Source organism: Cetorhinus maximus, chromosome 21 (assembly GCF_964194155.1).
Source record: "Cetorhinus maximus chromosome 21, sCetMax3.hap1.1, whole genome shotgun sequence".
NCBI lineage: Eukaryota > Metazoa > Chordata > Chondrichthyes > Lamniformes > Cetorhinidae > Cetorhinus > Cetorhinus maximus.
This window is the reverse complement of record NC_135899.1, coordinates 1,739,095-1,754,340: the sequence shown is the minus strand read 5'-3', so window position 1 is coordinate 1,754,340 and position 15,246 is coordinate 1,739,095.

The following is a 15,246-nucleotide window of genomic DNA, read 5'->3' as shown; positions in this document are numbered from 1 at the left end:
TCCCAATCACTCGCTCACTCTCACACACTCCCAGTCACTCTCACTCACTCACTCCCAGTCACTCACTCACTCTCACACACTCCCAGTCACTCTCCCTCACTCACTCCCAGCCACTCACTCACTCACTCTCCCACAGTCACTCTCTCACTCACTCCCAGTCACTCACTCACACTCTCACACAGTCACTCACTCACTCTCACACAGTCACTCACTCACTCTCACAGTCACTCACTCACTCTCACAGTCAGTCTCACACAGTCACTCACACTCTCAGTCACTCACTCTCACACAGTCACTCACACTCTTAGCCACTCACTCACTATCACTTACTCACTCACATTCACTCACTCACTCTCCAACACTCCCAGAGTCACTCTCACTCACTCCCAGCCACTCACTCTCACACACTCCCACAGTCACTCTCACTCACTCACTCCCACAGTCACTCACTCACTCACACAGTCACTCACTCACTCCCACAGTCACTCTCACTCTCTCTCCCAACCACTCACTCACACCCACACAGTCACTCACTCACTCTCACAGTCACTCTCACTCTCTCTCCCAGCCACTCACACTCTCACTCACTCACTCCCACACAGTCACTCACTCACTCCCACAGTCACTCTCTCTCTCTCCCACACACACACTCTCAGCTGCACACACACACACTCCCACACTCTCACTTTCTTTTACCTCCATACACACACACAAAGGCTCTCTCTCACTCCCGCACACAAACTCACACACCCACAATATCCTGCACATGGCAGTCAGCATTTCCCCTCTCCTCAAACCGCCCCCGCCCCCATATTCGATCTGGGGCTCTACATTGTTTCACTCCCGGACCTCACAGCCAGTCTCTCCTCCCTGGGGCCCTGGCACTCTGCCCTCTGGCACTCTGTTCTCTGGCGCTCCACACCCCAGCATTCCACTGCCGCATTCCCTGCTCTCCGGCACTCTGCCCCCTGGCACTCTGCTACCCAGGCCCTGAACTTACGGCTGTTGGAGTTCACTGCTCCTCCACTCACAGATTGTTTCCCCTCCCACATTTGCTGCTGATAGATGGGAGGGATAGGCCTATGATTGCAGGAGCAGTTCCTTGCAGAATCTCCCATTCAAACTTACCTGTTTGACTGGAATTTTGAAAAATGGTTCCGGGGGTCATATGTTGGAAAAGCCTGTTTTAGTAGATTGGTCCTTTAAATTCTTGAATTGAGATTCTGTCATGTGGATCCACACCATTCCCATTGTTGCCCATTTGAAGCCCATATTGCACCCCATAACTGCTCCCAACATGCCTTCGAGTTATTATCAGGGCCAACACTTCTTTCAGTTCCAGAGCCAAAAGTGTGTAAAATTGACGATGCGCTTGAAGCACCTACCCAATGCAACAAGCTGTGCTCCTTGCTGCAGCTCACCAATGGGTAAGGCCTGTTCAATGGGAGGGCTGTGCTGATGTCCTCAATGGAGGGTGTCAGAATGGACCAGCAACTCTCCTGCACAAATTGCACAAAACTGATCTTTGTGGATGGATCTCCTGCAATCTCTTTAAGAATCACTGGTTAAGCCTCCCAATCCCTGATATGCGCCACAAATACTCAATCCATTTCTTTTTGAAAGTTGCAATAACATCCTACATCAGGTGTAGAACACCAATTTGCGTAACTAAAAGGCCTCTTGCTTGTCTTGGGCAAAGGTGCTGGGTGCCCATTTAAAGGTATGCCAGAAAGCTCATTCAGGCAGTAAATGGGCACACCAGGGAAGAAATGAGAAGCCATTAATGGTTGGATATCTCTCTCCACACTTCTCATACTTTGAGAACAGGAGAAGGGGTATCACTTCGTGATCAGTGCTTATGTAACTCTATTGGAAAGTTCAATTAAATACAAAATTACTAAGAAGGTAACAATCTCCACAATCAGAATTGCAACAAGGAGGCCCTAAAAATCATTCATGCCCTTTACTGATATACTGATAGATAGATGTCCAGAAGTGACCTGTGCAATGATTATACAGTCATTTCTTCACAGCAAAAAGTGATTTGTTTTACTGTTAGAAGAGGTCCATACGCTGTGCTATGGATTGGTATAGGTCGTGGGTTCATGTCCAGAATTTTCGATTAGAAAGCTCCTGATCTACACATGTTGCCTTGGAGAAAGGACAAGGTGAGGCAGCAAACATACTCCACTATAGTGAACCCAAGCTGCACAATAACTTATCCCTGCCCAACCCAGGATTTTGCTTTTTATTGTCTCAGCTGTGGTTTCCTCTGCAAACTCATTGCTGGCAAGTAATCTACATAATGTGCATGCACAAACACTCATTAACTAATACCTCTGCTCCGAAACATTGTTGAGAGCACGAAGGCACTAACTGATGTTAGCATAAACCCAAGGCCTGCGATAGCTGTTGTTATTATCCTATATTCGTACGGAAGGATACCTAAAACAATTGAAAGATAAAATACACCTCAATACTGTATTAATATTGGCAGTCACCACGCTGCATCAGATTACCTCACAGATTTAAAAGCCTAAAATGATCTGCAATTCCAGCATACGAAAACTTTACATTTCTTTGTCCTTAAAATATGAACGTTAATGCCTATTAAAATAGCAAAGAAATGCTATAAAAATGTGTTAAAAAAGCCCAAATAATAATCCCCATGCTAACAATTCTGTACTGTATAACTGTGCTTCAGCACAGGAAGAGAATTGCTAACAATTTGCTAATGCTTTAATTTAATACTTTTAATTTAATAACTAAATCATCTTCTTCTGAAATGTTATTATATAGTCCACTGAGCTTTTGAAGGAAATGGAACAAACCTAGTTATCTTTCATTATATTCTACTTTATTTTCCCCTCTCCTTCACCCATTGCTGTCACATGGAACCTAATAATTCCCAGCCAAATGAATAGGCATTTGACTTGATTCTTGGCCTCCGCTGTAGCTGCATGTTTCAGTAGCATTGTGCAAACAGCCCAAAGTCACTTACCCACCTGTTGTAATTCTAGCACACAGCAATATTTGACTGCCTAGAAAATGTAATGTTAAATGTGTAATTACAAGGCCGTAATATCCAGATTTAACCTTTGATGCTAAGTGACACACTGGAGAGTGAAATGATCAGTATTTCACCATGACCATCTATCATTTAAAGCATTAAAAGAAATTCAAGATAAAATTTTGTTGGATGAATCCACAAATTGCTTTTTGGTTGTATTAATATTGAGAAAAAATATAAGCAAGTTGTGTCTATATTCTCCCAAGTAGGATACCCATTGGGCTCTGATGTATCTCCAATCTAGATTAGATCTCAGCACTGAACACCAAAGGACTGCTGAAATTGGTCAATATTTAGACATCTAAAGGGCTGTTAAGTGAATTGTTCTGCACCTATCAATTCTGAGATTATTGTCATGTGCTTCATGCGTCAATGACAGTAGGTAGTAATGTTTCACCAAATTGTTACTGAAATACAGAGGACTTTCCTTGTCAATAGAAACTAAAAAAATTGCACGACTATAATTAGTCATACTTTCCACAGATATCAGAAACTTAAATCAGGCATGTCATGGCCAAACTAGGTCATTGTTCTTTACATAGATGCTTAGATGAAATCTGACTTACTTCTTTAAATTGCCTTATGTTGACATCCCCTGTCTTGCTTTGGCTTCAAGAATCCCAAAGACTTTTCTAAAGCATGTGATATCCATGTGTATCACAGAGTACATTCATAATATACAGGTATATATTGTGGCTTCAGCAGAGGTTCTGGGCCTTCTGTTTAATCAAATTCAATGTAAGCCTGTGGTTTCCATATTTCCTCCTTTACTGTATGCAAACCAATTATAATGCCCAGTTGTTAAACTATTACAATAGACACTATCTGAAAGTTTGGTTTGATCATTCATGCACCACAGAGCTGCAGAGCCAGCATCAGGCCCCTTCCAAATTCTCAGAGAGCGAAAGACTCTTTTTTAAGTTAAAGCTTTGAGGGATTTGATGAGTTAAAGCTTTTTTTTATGAAGAAGGGAAAAACAAGTTAGGAAGAAAGATCATTAAGCTTCTAAAGACATGCTACCCTAAGAAGGATTGAAAACTCATTTTCAAAAACAAGTGAGTGCAAACTTCCCCAATGGTTTTGTGGCATGGCACCAAATCAAAGTGAGCGGAGCTGGCAAATTGGATCACCAATCAGTGCTGAGTGAGCTGGTTTCAGTGAGAGCAGCATTTGGGATGCTATTATTGATCTCAGTGCTTCAGAGCTATGGAGAAGGAAAAAATACTCAGGGATCCTGCACCTAATAGATGTCCAGTGCTCACAGCTGGAAATTGCAATTGAATGTTTGGACCAATATATCCTATCTCCACTCAACAGTGAGGGTGGTTGTACATGTGAGTTATTACAAAGCTGTCTATGTCCAGGTATCCAACATCAGGTACAATATCTCACAACACCACTGGCAAAGGGCTGACAATAGATGCTATGCTGCATTAAGTAGATAACCACAATCTGCCGGTGAACTCTCAAATTATCAGTGTAGTGGGAAATGGTTCAGAATAGTTTTCTACAACTGCACACCAGGAGGCCAATTTTTCTTCTGGGTGTGGCAGCAGTATAAAATTGGCAGGATAGCAAATTTCTAGATCGCTGACATTGGCTAATTCCCCAGGGTCAGGTGGTTTTCAGGAGAATTTCAGCCTAGGTTGCAGACAAGCTGGGCAGAATGGCCTTCTTCTGCGCTGTAACAATTAGTCATTTGGTAGTACAGAACTTGAGTATTGTTCATGGCAAAAAATTTGAGCAACAGATGACACCAGCTGTTTCATGCTGCTACTATGCAGCAGTAACACGAGTGGTATTTGCCACTATCAGGATGCTGCCATCAAGCCAAAAAGGCGTTCTGCCGTTCACACAAATGAGTAATGTGGTATATGAATTTCAGTGCCAGTGTGATGTTAGGTATGTAGGCCGTACGTCCCAAAGACTGTCAGATTGTATCAAACAGCATGTCCCTTCGGCTGTTCACAACAGACAAGGTACAGGCCGTACCCAACCAGACCCTGCTTGCAAAACTCAAAACAGTGTCCAACATTAGATGTGATTCCGCAATTGGACAACACTTGCTAAATAATCCTCTGTGCTAGGAATTACGCTGACAACCAATTTAAGATTGTCAGTCAGGCTGGCAGTGTGGCGTGTTTACGTGTACTGGAAGCTGCATATATTAATACACAGGGCCCTGTACTTTGCAGACAGAAAGAAAATGTACATACATTGCGCCTATTTCAGCTAAACAAAATAAGCGATAGCCATTTGTTGGTTCATTCCCCAGGACAATGTCTTGACTAATCAGAGTCAAGGTGCCTGGTTTAAATTTCAAACAATGACTGGCAGTTAACTGTCAGTCACTATCAACTGGTGCATTCTCCATGGCAACGCTTCTACCAATCAGAGTCCACTTGTCAACCAAATATGGTGTTTCCCCTGACATTGGCACTGTCTTGCAAATTGTCCTGATGAGTGTAAGACAGAAAGCTTCAATTAACATGTCTTTTTTTTCAGCAATACTGTAACAATTCTGTGATTCTGAGTCTCTTGATCAGTAAGAGTACAAAAATCACTGTGACAGGCCTCAAACACCAACTGCAGCATAATAGGGGGAGCTGAAAAGAAATTTCATCATTCTTTAACTTTAAAAAAAGCTATGGCCAATGAAAGTATTATTAATCACCCTAGAAAGACTTAAATTTGAAACTTCATTTCTCATACATAGCAATGCAGTACACCAGCAAAGCATAGCTTTCATACAGTGAAAATACAGGATGATTTGATGAAAGATTTTGAGATATTAAGGGAAACAGATAGGGTAAATAGAGAGAAACTATCTCCTATGGCTTGGGAGTCATAGGCTCAAAAGTAGATCCAGACATTTTAGAGGTGAAACTAAGAAACACTTCTACGTGCAAAGGGTGGCAGAAGTTTGGAACTCCCTTCCATAAATGGCAGTTGATGCTAGATCATTGTTAATTTTAAATCTGAAACTAATAGGTTTTTGTTAACTCAAGGCATTAATGATGTGGGGCAAAGGTAGCTATATAGAGTTAGATTGCAGATCTGCCAAGATCTCATTGAAGGGGTTAAATGGCCTCACCCTCTTCCTAAGTTCCAATAAAATCACAGGAAATGCACTGATGATTGCAGTGGTGCCTAGCCTGGTTATTGCCGCTGTACCTGACCTACTAGAGTTTGGTGCTGATACGGGTTTGTCTGAAATAGAAAGTGTTTCGTTCTTCAACACAAACATTATTTTGATTATCAGAAATTAAAGTTAAAAAAAAACTGTTTTCTGTTCTGCTATAAACTCAAGGTTTATTGTTGCCAATTGCAAAGCAAGTATTGCGAATAAGCCAATATTGTAGCAATTTCCACCACTATTTTTATCCTGCTGCACGATATCAGCTGGAAGAATGGGGTCAACTCCATATTTACGCCTATAACACCCGTTATTACCCGAGAGAGTTCCAAACTTTTACCACCCTTTGTATGTAGAAGTGTTTCCAAATTTCACTTCTGAAATGTCTGGATTTAATTTTTAGATTATAGCTCTATACTCCCAAACCATAGGAAATAATTTCTTGCTACTTACCCTATCTGTTCTCCTTAATACCTCTGCCTTTTTTATTCATCCAAAGTCTGTTTTACACTCTAGCTTGAAGGAAGGAAAACAAAAGTTTCCATCAGCACCACTTCCCTGCGCTTTAGCAATGTTCCTGACTACCATCTCTGACAACCTTTACAACTACCACTCAATTCCAATCCGGACAGACACTTCAGCATCTACATTACAACTATGGTACTTCACTGGCTGTAAGATGCTTTGGACATCCTGACAATATGAAAGATGCTATAAAGATGCCAGTTCTTTCTTTCTAATTCCTTACTGGCCATGCCCCTATCTCAAATGATCTCCATTACTATTCCTACATACACTGACACTGATTACTCCTTTAGACCTCTCCCCTCTGCTCAACCCCTGGTAGCCACTCTTCTAGGCACCACACCTCTGCCTCTGATTTTCCACCTCCCTCCCTCCTTAAAACCCTACTTAGCTATGCTTTTGGCTCTCAACTATTTGCATTTTCCCTCCTGCTTGGTGTTATTCCTCCTGAATATAAAATACTTAGAGCTATCCTTCTGTGTGTGAGGTCTAGGCAAACTCGAATGAACTTGCATGTATACAGAATCTCATCACACCCTCAGGATATCCCAAATCACTCCACATCTGATGAATTCCTTTTGAAGAACAGTTACTGTTGCTATGTCAGTGAACTACGTAAAAAGGTACGTTTTTGTAGTTGTTTGGGCTAGTTATGAACCCAAGTTCTAGAGGTAAAAGGTGTATTTCTAATTTACCACAGCATCCAGTCCCTATTTTTCCTGAAGTCATGCGACAGCTGGGAAGATCACACTTTGAAAGACAGGGCAGCCTGAGGCCTTGAGCTACTAGATGTGTGATTGGGAGGGCAAACCACTTGAAGAGCTGCTACCAGTCATTACCAGGCACTTACTATGGCCATGTCAAAACTCACCATCAATAATTAATTCGTATTTTGCTTGCTCAATTTCCCCATTATTTTCTGCAATGCAGGTGTAATGTCCACAGTCCTCAAACACAGCATCAGGGATATATAGGCTGGTATTATCTTTGGACAGTCTATAAATGGTCACAGCACTGATATTGCCTTTTTTCCACTCATATCTTCTAAAAGGCTTTGAAGAAACACATTTAAGTTCAATCATTTGATGAGCGTAGGTGCTATTGCTTGTTATTCTAAGAGCAGACATTGCACCTAAAATAGCAAAAATAAATGTTATTCTTCTTCTAAAAACTACTTTTAATAACTGCTTTTACTCACTCTATTTTTGTGTGATGAGTTACTCTCTCACACCTTTTAAGGTAACCAATACCCTAGATCAATACTCTGCAGACAGCCACTTATTTTAAGACCCTAGGATGCAGGCCAGGACCAGGAGATTTGTCAGCCTTTAATCCCATTAATTTTCCAAATACTTGTTCTCTAATGATAGTGATTGATTTAAGTTCTTCCCTTCCTTTCACCCCCAGACTTTCTATTAGCATTGAGATGCTTTTTTATGTATGGTTGGGTGAAGACAGATACAAAACACTTGTTCAAAGTCTCAGCTATTTCACTGTACGCCATTATTAAGTTGCCAGACCCATCCTTCACCTGACAAACAGTTCGTCATCTTTATGTCTTTCTATCCATCTTTTGCTGGTTTCCAAAATTATCCCAATCATCTGCCCTATAACTAATCTTTGCCATGTTGCATATCTTTTCTTTCAATTTGTTACCATCTTTAACTTCCTTTGACAGGGATAGCTATTCCATCTCCAAGTGTCTTTCTTTCTCAATGGAAATTAACTTTGTTCAGAGGCCTTCAAATTGATGCTCATAACTCGTGAACAAATAAAAAGCAATGTCGGAGTATGGGTACCGAGGGAGTGCTGTACTGTCAGAGGGTCGGTACTGAGGGAGTGCCGCACTGTCAGAGGGTCAGGACTGAGGGAGTGCCGCACTGTCAGAGGGTCAGTACTGAGGGAGTGCCGCACTGTCAGAGGGTCAGTACTGAGGGAGTACCGCACTGTCAGAGGGTCAGTACTGAGAAAGTGCTGCACTGTCAGAGCATGGGTACTGAGGGAGTGCCGCACTGTCAGAGGGTCAGTACCAAGGAAGTGCTGCACTGTCAGAGGGTCAGTACTGACGGAGTGCCACACTGTCGGAAGGTCATTACTGAGGGAGTGCTGCACTGTCAGAGGGTCAGAACTGAGGGAGTGCCGCAATGTCAGAGGGTCAGTACTGAGGGAGTGCCGCACTGTCAGAGGGTCAGTACTGAGGGAGTGCCGCACTGTCAGAGGGTCAGTACTGAGGGAGTGCCGCATTGTCAGAGGGTCAGTACTGAGGGAGTGCCACACTGTCAGTGGGTCAGTGCAGAGGGAGTGCTGCACTGTCAGAGCATGGGTACTGAAGGAGTGCCACACTGTCAGAGGGTCAGTACCAAGGGAGTGCTGCACTGTCAGAGGGTCAGCACTGAGGGAGTGCTGTACTGTCAGAGGGTCAGTACTGACAGAGTGCCGCACTGTCAGAAGGTCATTACTGAGGGAGTGCTGCACTGTCAGATGGTAAGTACTGAGGGAGTGCCACACTGTCAGAGGTTCAGTAGAGAGGGATTGCTGCACTGTCAGAGAGTCAGTACTCAGGGAGCGCACCACTGTCGAAGGGTCGGTACTGAGCGAGTGCTGCACAGTCAGAGGGTCAGTACTGAGGGAGTGCTGCGCTGTCGGAGGGTGAGTACTGAGGGAGTGCTGTACTACTGGAGGTCCCTGAAATCTGCTTTCAGGACTTCATCCCTCTTTCTGCCTACATTGTTGATACCAATGTGAACTCCGACCTCTGGCTGTTCACCCTACCCTTTAAAAATATCCTGCAGATGCTCAGTGATAATATTGACCCTGGCACCAGGAAGGTAACATACCATCCTGGAGTCACACTGATGGCTGCGGAAACGACTGTCTGTTCCCCTAACTATCTAATCCCCTATCACTATTCCTCTTCCACTCTTTTTCCTCCCCATCCACTCAGCTGAGCCACCCGTGGTGCCCTGAACTTGCTGCACTCCTTGGCTCGTGCTGCATTCCTCTGAAGAATAATCTCCGTCACCAGTGTCCAAAATAGAAAACCGGGTCTTGAGTGAGACAGACTCAGAGGACTCCTGCACTGCCTACCTGGTTCTCTTAGACTTTCTGGTGGTCACCCATTCCCTCTTTGCTTACACGTTTCTAGTACCCGATGTGACCACCTCCCTAAATGTGCTATCCACGAGTCCACAGCATTGTGGACGTGCTAATGTGACTCCAGCCACCACTCGAGTTCCGAAACCCGGAGCCCAAGTTTCTGCAGCCGGTGACACTTCCTGCACATGTGCTCGTTTAGTCCAAGTGAAGTGTCCACGACTCCCCACATGCCGCAGGATGGTTGTTCCCCTTGACCGAGCTGCCCTACCATACCTTAAGCTTACTTTTGGGCTATTTACTGCAGACCAGAAAGTGAAGTACACTTACTCACGAATCAGCTCCTTCTCTTGTGTCTGTTAATTAGTTACTTAAGAGTTATGTAAAAAATTTACATATTCTATAATCCAGCTATTCACACAATTATGTGTTAATTTATTACTTTCTCAATTAATTAATTTTAATTGATAAGCTCTATTACTCCCAATAAGCTTTACTACAACTACTACAAAAATCTTACTACTAATAAAACCTTAGTTACCAATAAATTATACCTGTTCTTAAAAGGCAAACGGACAAAATACTCACCAGCCAATCACTTACCTGGTTCCCTGTGATGTCACACTTGATTTTCTCTGATTCTGATCGCTCCACAGGCTGAGCCCCACCATCGGTCGGTAGCCTCTCGGTCCACTCTCAGTCATGCCCCCTCTTGTGCTTTTTGAAGCTTCCGGGTCCATTGGAAATCTCGCCCCCTCTCACGCTCTATGAATCCTCTGGGTCTGCTGAGGGAGCACTGTACTGTCAGAGCATCAGTACTGAGGAAATGCTGCACTATCGGGGGGCTCAGAAATAAGAGAGCACTGCACTAGCAGAGGGTCAGAGAGAGCACTGCACTGGCAGAGGGTCAGAAATGAGAGAGAACTGCACTGGCAGAGGGTCATAAATGAGAGAGCACTGCACTGGCAGAGGGTCAGAAATGAGAGAGAACTGCACTGGCAGAGGGTCAGAGAGAGCACTGCACTGGCAGAGGGTCAGAAATGAGAGAGCACTGCACTGGCAGAGGGTCAGGAATGAGAGAGCACTGCACTGGCAGAGGGTCAGAAATGAGAGAGCACTACAGTGGCAGAGGGTCAGAAATGAGAGAGCACTGCACTGGGAGAGGGTCAGAAATCAGAGAGCACTGCACTGGCAGAGGGTCAGAAATGAGAGAGCACTGCACTGGCAGAGGGTCAGAAATGAGAGAACACTGCACTGGCAGAGGGTCAGAAATGAGAGAGCACTGCACTGGCAGAGGGTCAGAAATGAGAGAGAACTGCACTGGCAGAGGGTCAGAAATGAGAGAGCACTGCACTGGCAGAAGGTCAGAAATGAGAGAGCACTGCACTGGCAGAGGGTCAGGAATGAGAGAGCACTGCACTGGCAGAGGGTCAGAAATGAGAGAGCACTACAGTGGCAGAGGGTCAGAAATGAGAGAGCACTGCACTGGGAGAGGGTCAGAAATCAGAGAGCACTGCACTGGCAGAGGGTCAGAAATGAGAGAGCACTGCACTGGCAGAGGGTCAGAAATGAGAGAACACTGCACTGGCAGAGGGTCAGAAATGAGAGAGCACTGCACTGGCAGAGGGTCAGAAATGAGTGAACACTGCATTGGCAGAGGGTCAGAAATGAGTGAACACTGCACTGGCAGAGGGTCAGAAATGAGTGAACACTGCACTGGCAGAGGGTCAGAAATGAGTGAACACTGCACTGGCAGAGGGTCAGAAATGAGTGAACACTGCACTGGCAGAGGGTCAGAAATGAGTGAACACTGCACTGGCAGAGGGTCAGAAATGAGTGAACACTGCACTGGCAGAGGGTCAGAAATGAGTGAACGCTGCACTGGCAGAGGGTCAGAAATGAGTGAACACTGCACTGGCAGAGGGTCAGAGAGAGCACTGCACTGGCAGAGGGTCAGAAATGAGAGAGCACTTCACTGGCAGAGGGTCAGAAATGAGTGAACACTGCACTGGCAGAGGGTCAGTACTGAAGGAGGGCTGCACTGAGAGGGTTGTATTGAGGGAACACTGCACTGTGTAAGAGTCTAAGACCTCACCCTGTATATTTTTAATATAAAATATATAGAGATATGCTCATTGCTATCTCTAGGAATTTCAAACTGAACAAAGACCTAAAATGGCTGAATCTATGTCTGTCTTTGACCCCGCACAGACCTGGCAGTATCGGAGAAACTCACACCCCGTTATCCCTGAACAGCCATTAATGCCCCTCTGTGGGCTGCACAGACCCAATTCAAAGAGAACTTTACAAGGTACCTGCATTTCATAGCCCAGGCTGGCCAACCGGAGCCTGCTCACCTGTTAAGGCAAAGGGCCCCTTTCAACTCTTAATGGTTGAGACATTTAACAATCTCAGGGGCCCATACGAGGAAAACATGTCCTCTGTCAAAGACACAGTGTGGAGAGGTGGGAGTCATGTGACATGGGCTTCTGGCTTGTGGAACCGGTAATATTGCCTTGCTGAACTGCAAAGTCTCAGTCTGCTTTTTTTTACGATCTGACTTGCAGCCTCACAGACAAGGAGCTCTGCCCAGGTTAAACACCTGGTCCCATCTACACTGCTTCTGCTGGAAATTCTGTACCATCGCCTACAAGACTGATTCTTCCAGACTAACACCTGGAATGGGTGGGGTGTCTTATGAGGAAAGGCTGGACAGATTAGGCTTGTCGCTGGAGTTTCGAAGAATAAGAGGCGACTTGATTGAAACCATTAAGATTCTGAAGGGTCTTGGCAGGGTGGGTGTGAAGAGGATGTTTCCTCTTGTGGGAGAATCTAGAACTAGGGGTCACAGTTAAAAAATAAGGGGTCGCCCATTTAAAATAGATGAGGTGAATGTTTTTCACTCAGATGGTCGTGAGTCTTTGGAACTCTCTTCCTGAAAAAGTGGAGGAAGCAGTCTTTGAACATTTTTAAGGCAGAGGTAGATGGATTCTTGGTAAGCAAGGGGGTGATGGGTTATCGGTGGTAGGTGGGACGCAGATTTCAGGTTACTATCAGATCAGCCATGATCTTATTAAATAGCGCAGCAGGTTCGAGGGGCTAAATGGCCTAATGCTGCTTCTTGTACCTATGTTCCCTGCATTCCTATCTCATCATGTGAAGGCAATACCACTGGAAAAGAGAATTATCCAGCAAGCTTTTTAGCTCACCAACCTCCATGAAGGGATACCTCATTGGAGTTTAATTCTGGATGCTGGAACCCATGTGAAACAATACTTCTTTTCTCTGTGGTCGCTGCACTGTAAATCTCTCTTTTTTCTATACCTCTTTTATGCCCGAATGCATAGGAGGCAGATTTGCGACACACCTCCTGCATTTTGAGTGTCTGCAAATAAACCAGCCTATCTTGAGTTTGCTGTGGGGGTATTAATAGGAATTGGATCACACCAAAATTGAGAGGTTGGGAAATACACCACCACTTATAAAGGGAGAAGCAAATCAAAAACAACTTTCTGTTTACGGACGGGTGGTAATGGAGGAATAATACTGTTTAAATTAACCCCCCTTCTGTCCGTAACAACTAACAGAGGGTCAGTACTGAGGAAGCACCACAATATCAGAGGGTCAATACTGAGAGAAAGCTGCACTGTCAGAGGGTCAGTACTGAGGTAGTGCAGCACTGATGGAAGATCGGTACTGAGGGAATGCAGCACTGATGGAGGGTCAGTACTGAGGGAGTGCAGCACTGTCGGAGGGTCAGTACTGAGGGAGTGCAGTACTGTCAGAGGGTCAGTACTGAGGGAGTGCCGCACTGACAGAGGGTCAGTACTGAGGGACTGCCACACTGTCGGAGGGTTAGTACTGAGGGAGAGCTGTACTGTCAGAGGGTCAGTACTGAGTGAGTGCTGCACTGTCAGAGGGTCAGTACTGAGGGAGTGCAGCACTGTCGGAGGGTCAGTACTGAAGGAGTGCCGCACTGACAGAGAGTCAGTACTGAGGGAGTGCTGCACTGTCGGAGGGTTAGTACTGAGGGAGAGCTGCACTGTCAGAGGGTCAGTACTGAGGGAGTGCTGCACTCTTGGAGGGTCAGTACTGAGGGAGTGCTGCACTGTCGGAGGGTCAGTACTGAGGGAGTGCTGCACTGTCAGAGGGTCAGTACTGAGGGAGTGCTGCACTGTCAGAGGGTCAGTACTGAGGGAGTGCTGCACTGTCAGAGGGTCAGTACTGAGGGAGTGCTGCACTGTCGGAGGGTCAGTACTGAGGGAGTGCTGCACTCTTGGAGGGTCAGTACTGAGGGAGTGCTGCACTCTTGGAGGGTCAGTACTGAGGGAGTGCTGCACTGTCAGAGGGTCAGTACTGAGGGAGTGCCGCACTGTCAGAGGGTCAGTACTGACGGAGTGCCGCACTGTCGGAGGGTCAGTACTGAGGGAGTGCCGCACTGACAGAGGGTCAGTACTGAGGGAGTGCTGCACTGTCGGAAGCTCAGTACTGAGGGAGAGCTGCACTGTCAGAGGGTCAGTACTGAGGGAGTGCTGCACTCTTGGGGGGTCAGTACTGAGGGAGTGCTGCACTGTTGGAGGGTCAGTACTGAGGGAGTGCTGCACTCTTGGAGGGTCAGTCCTGAGGGAGTGCTGCACTCTTGGAGGGTCAGTTCTAAGGGAGTGCTGCACTGTCAGAGGGTCAGTACTGAGGAAATGCTGCACTCTTGGAGGGTCAGTTCTAAGGGAGTGCTGCACTGTCAGAGGGTCAGTACTGAGGGAGTGCTGCACTGTCAGAGGGTCAGTACAGAGGGAGTGCTGCGCTGTCAGAGGGTCAGTACTGAGGGAGTGCTGCACTCTTGGCGGGTCAGTACTGAGGGAGTGCTCCACTGTCGGAGGGTCAGTACTGAGGAAATGCTGCACTGTCAGAGGGTCAGTACTGAGGGAGTGCTGCACTCTTGGAGAATCAGTTCTAAGGGAGTGCTGCACTGTCAGAGGGTCAGCACTGAGGGTGTGCTGCACTATCAGAGGATCAGTACTGGGTCAGTACTGGGGGTGTGCTGCACTGTTGGAGGTCAGTAATTGAGGGTGTGCTGCACTGTTGGAGGTCAGTAATTGAGGGTGTGCTGCACTGTTGGAGGTCAGTAATTGAGGGTGTGCTGCACTATTGGAGGGTCAGTAATTGAGGGTGTGCTGCACTATTGGAGGGTCAGTAATTGAGGGTGTGCTGAACTGTTGGAGAGTCAGTAACTGAGGGTGTGCTGCACTGTTGGAGTGTCAGTAATTGAGGGTGTGCTGCACTATTGGAGGGTCAGTAATTGAGGGTGTGCTGAACTGTTGGAGTGTCAGTAATTGAGGGTGTTCTGCACTATTGGAGGGTCAGTAAATGAGGGTGTGCTGCACTATTGGAGTGTCAGTAATTGAGGGTGTGCTGCACTATTGGA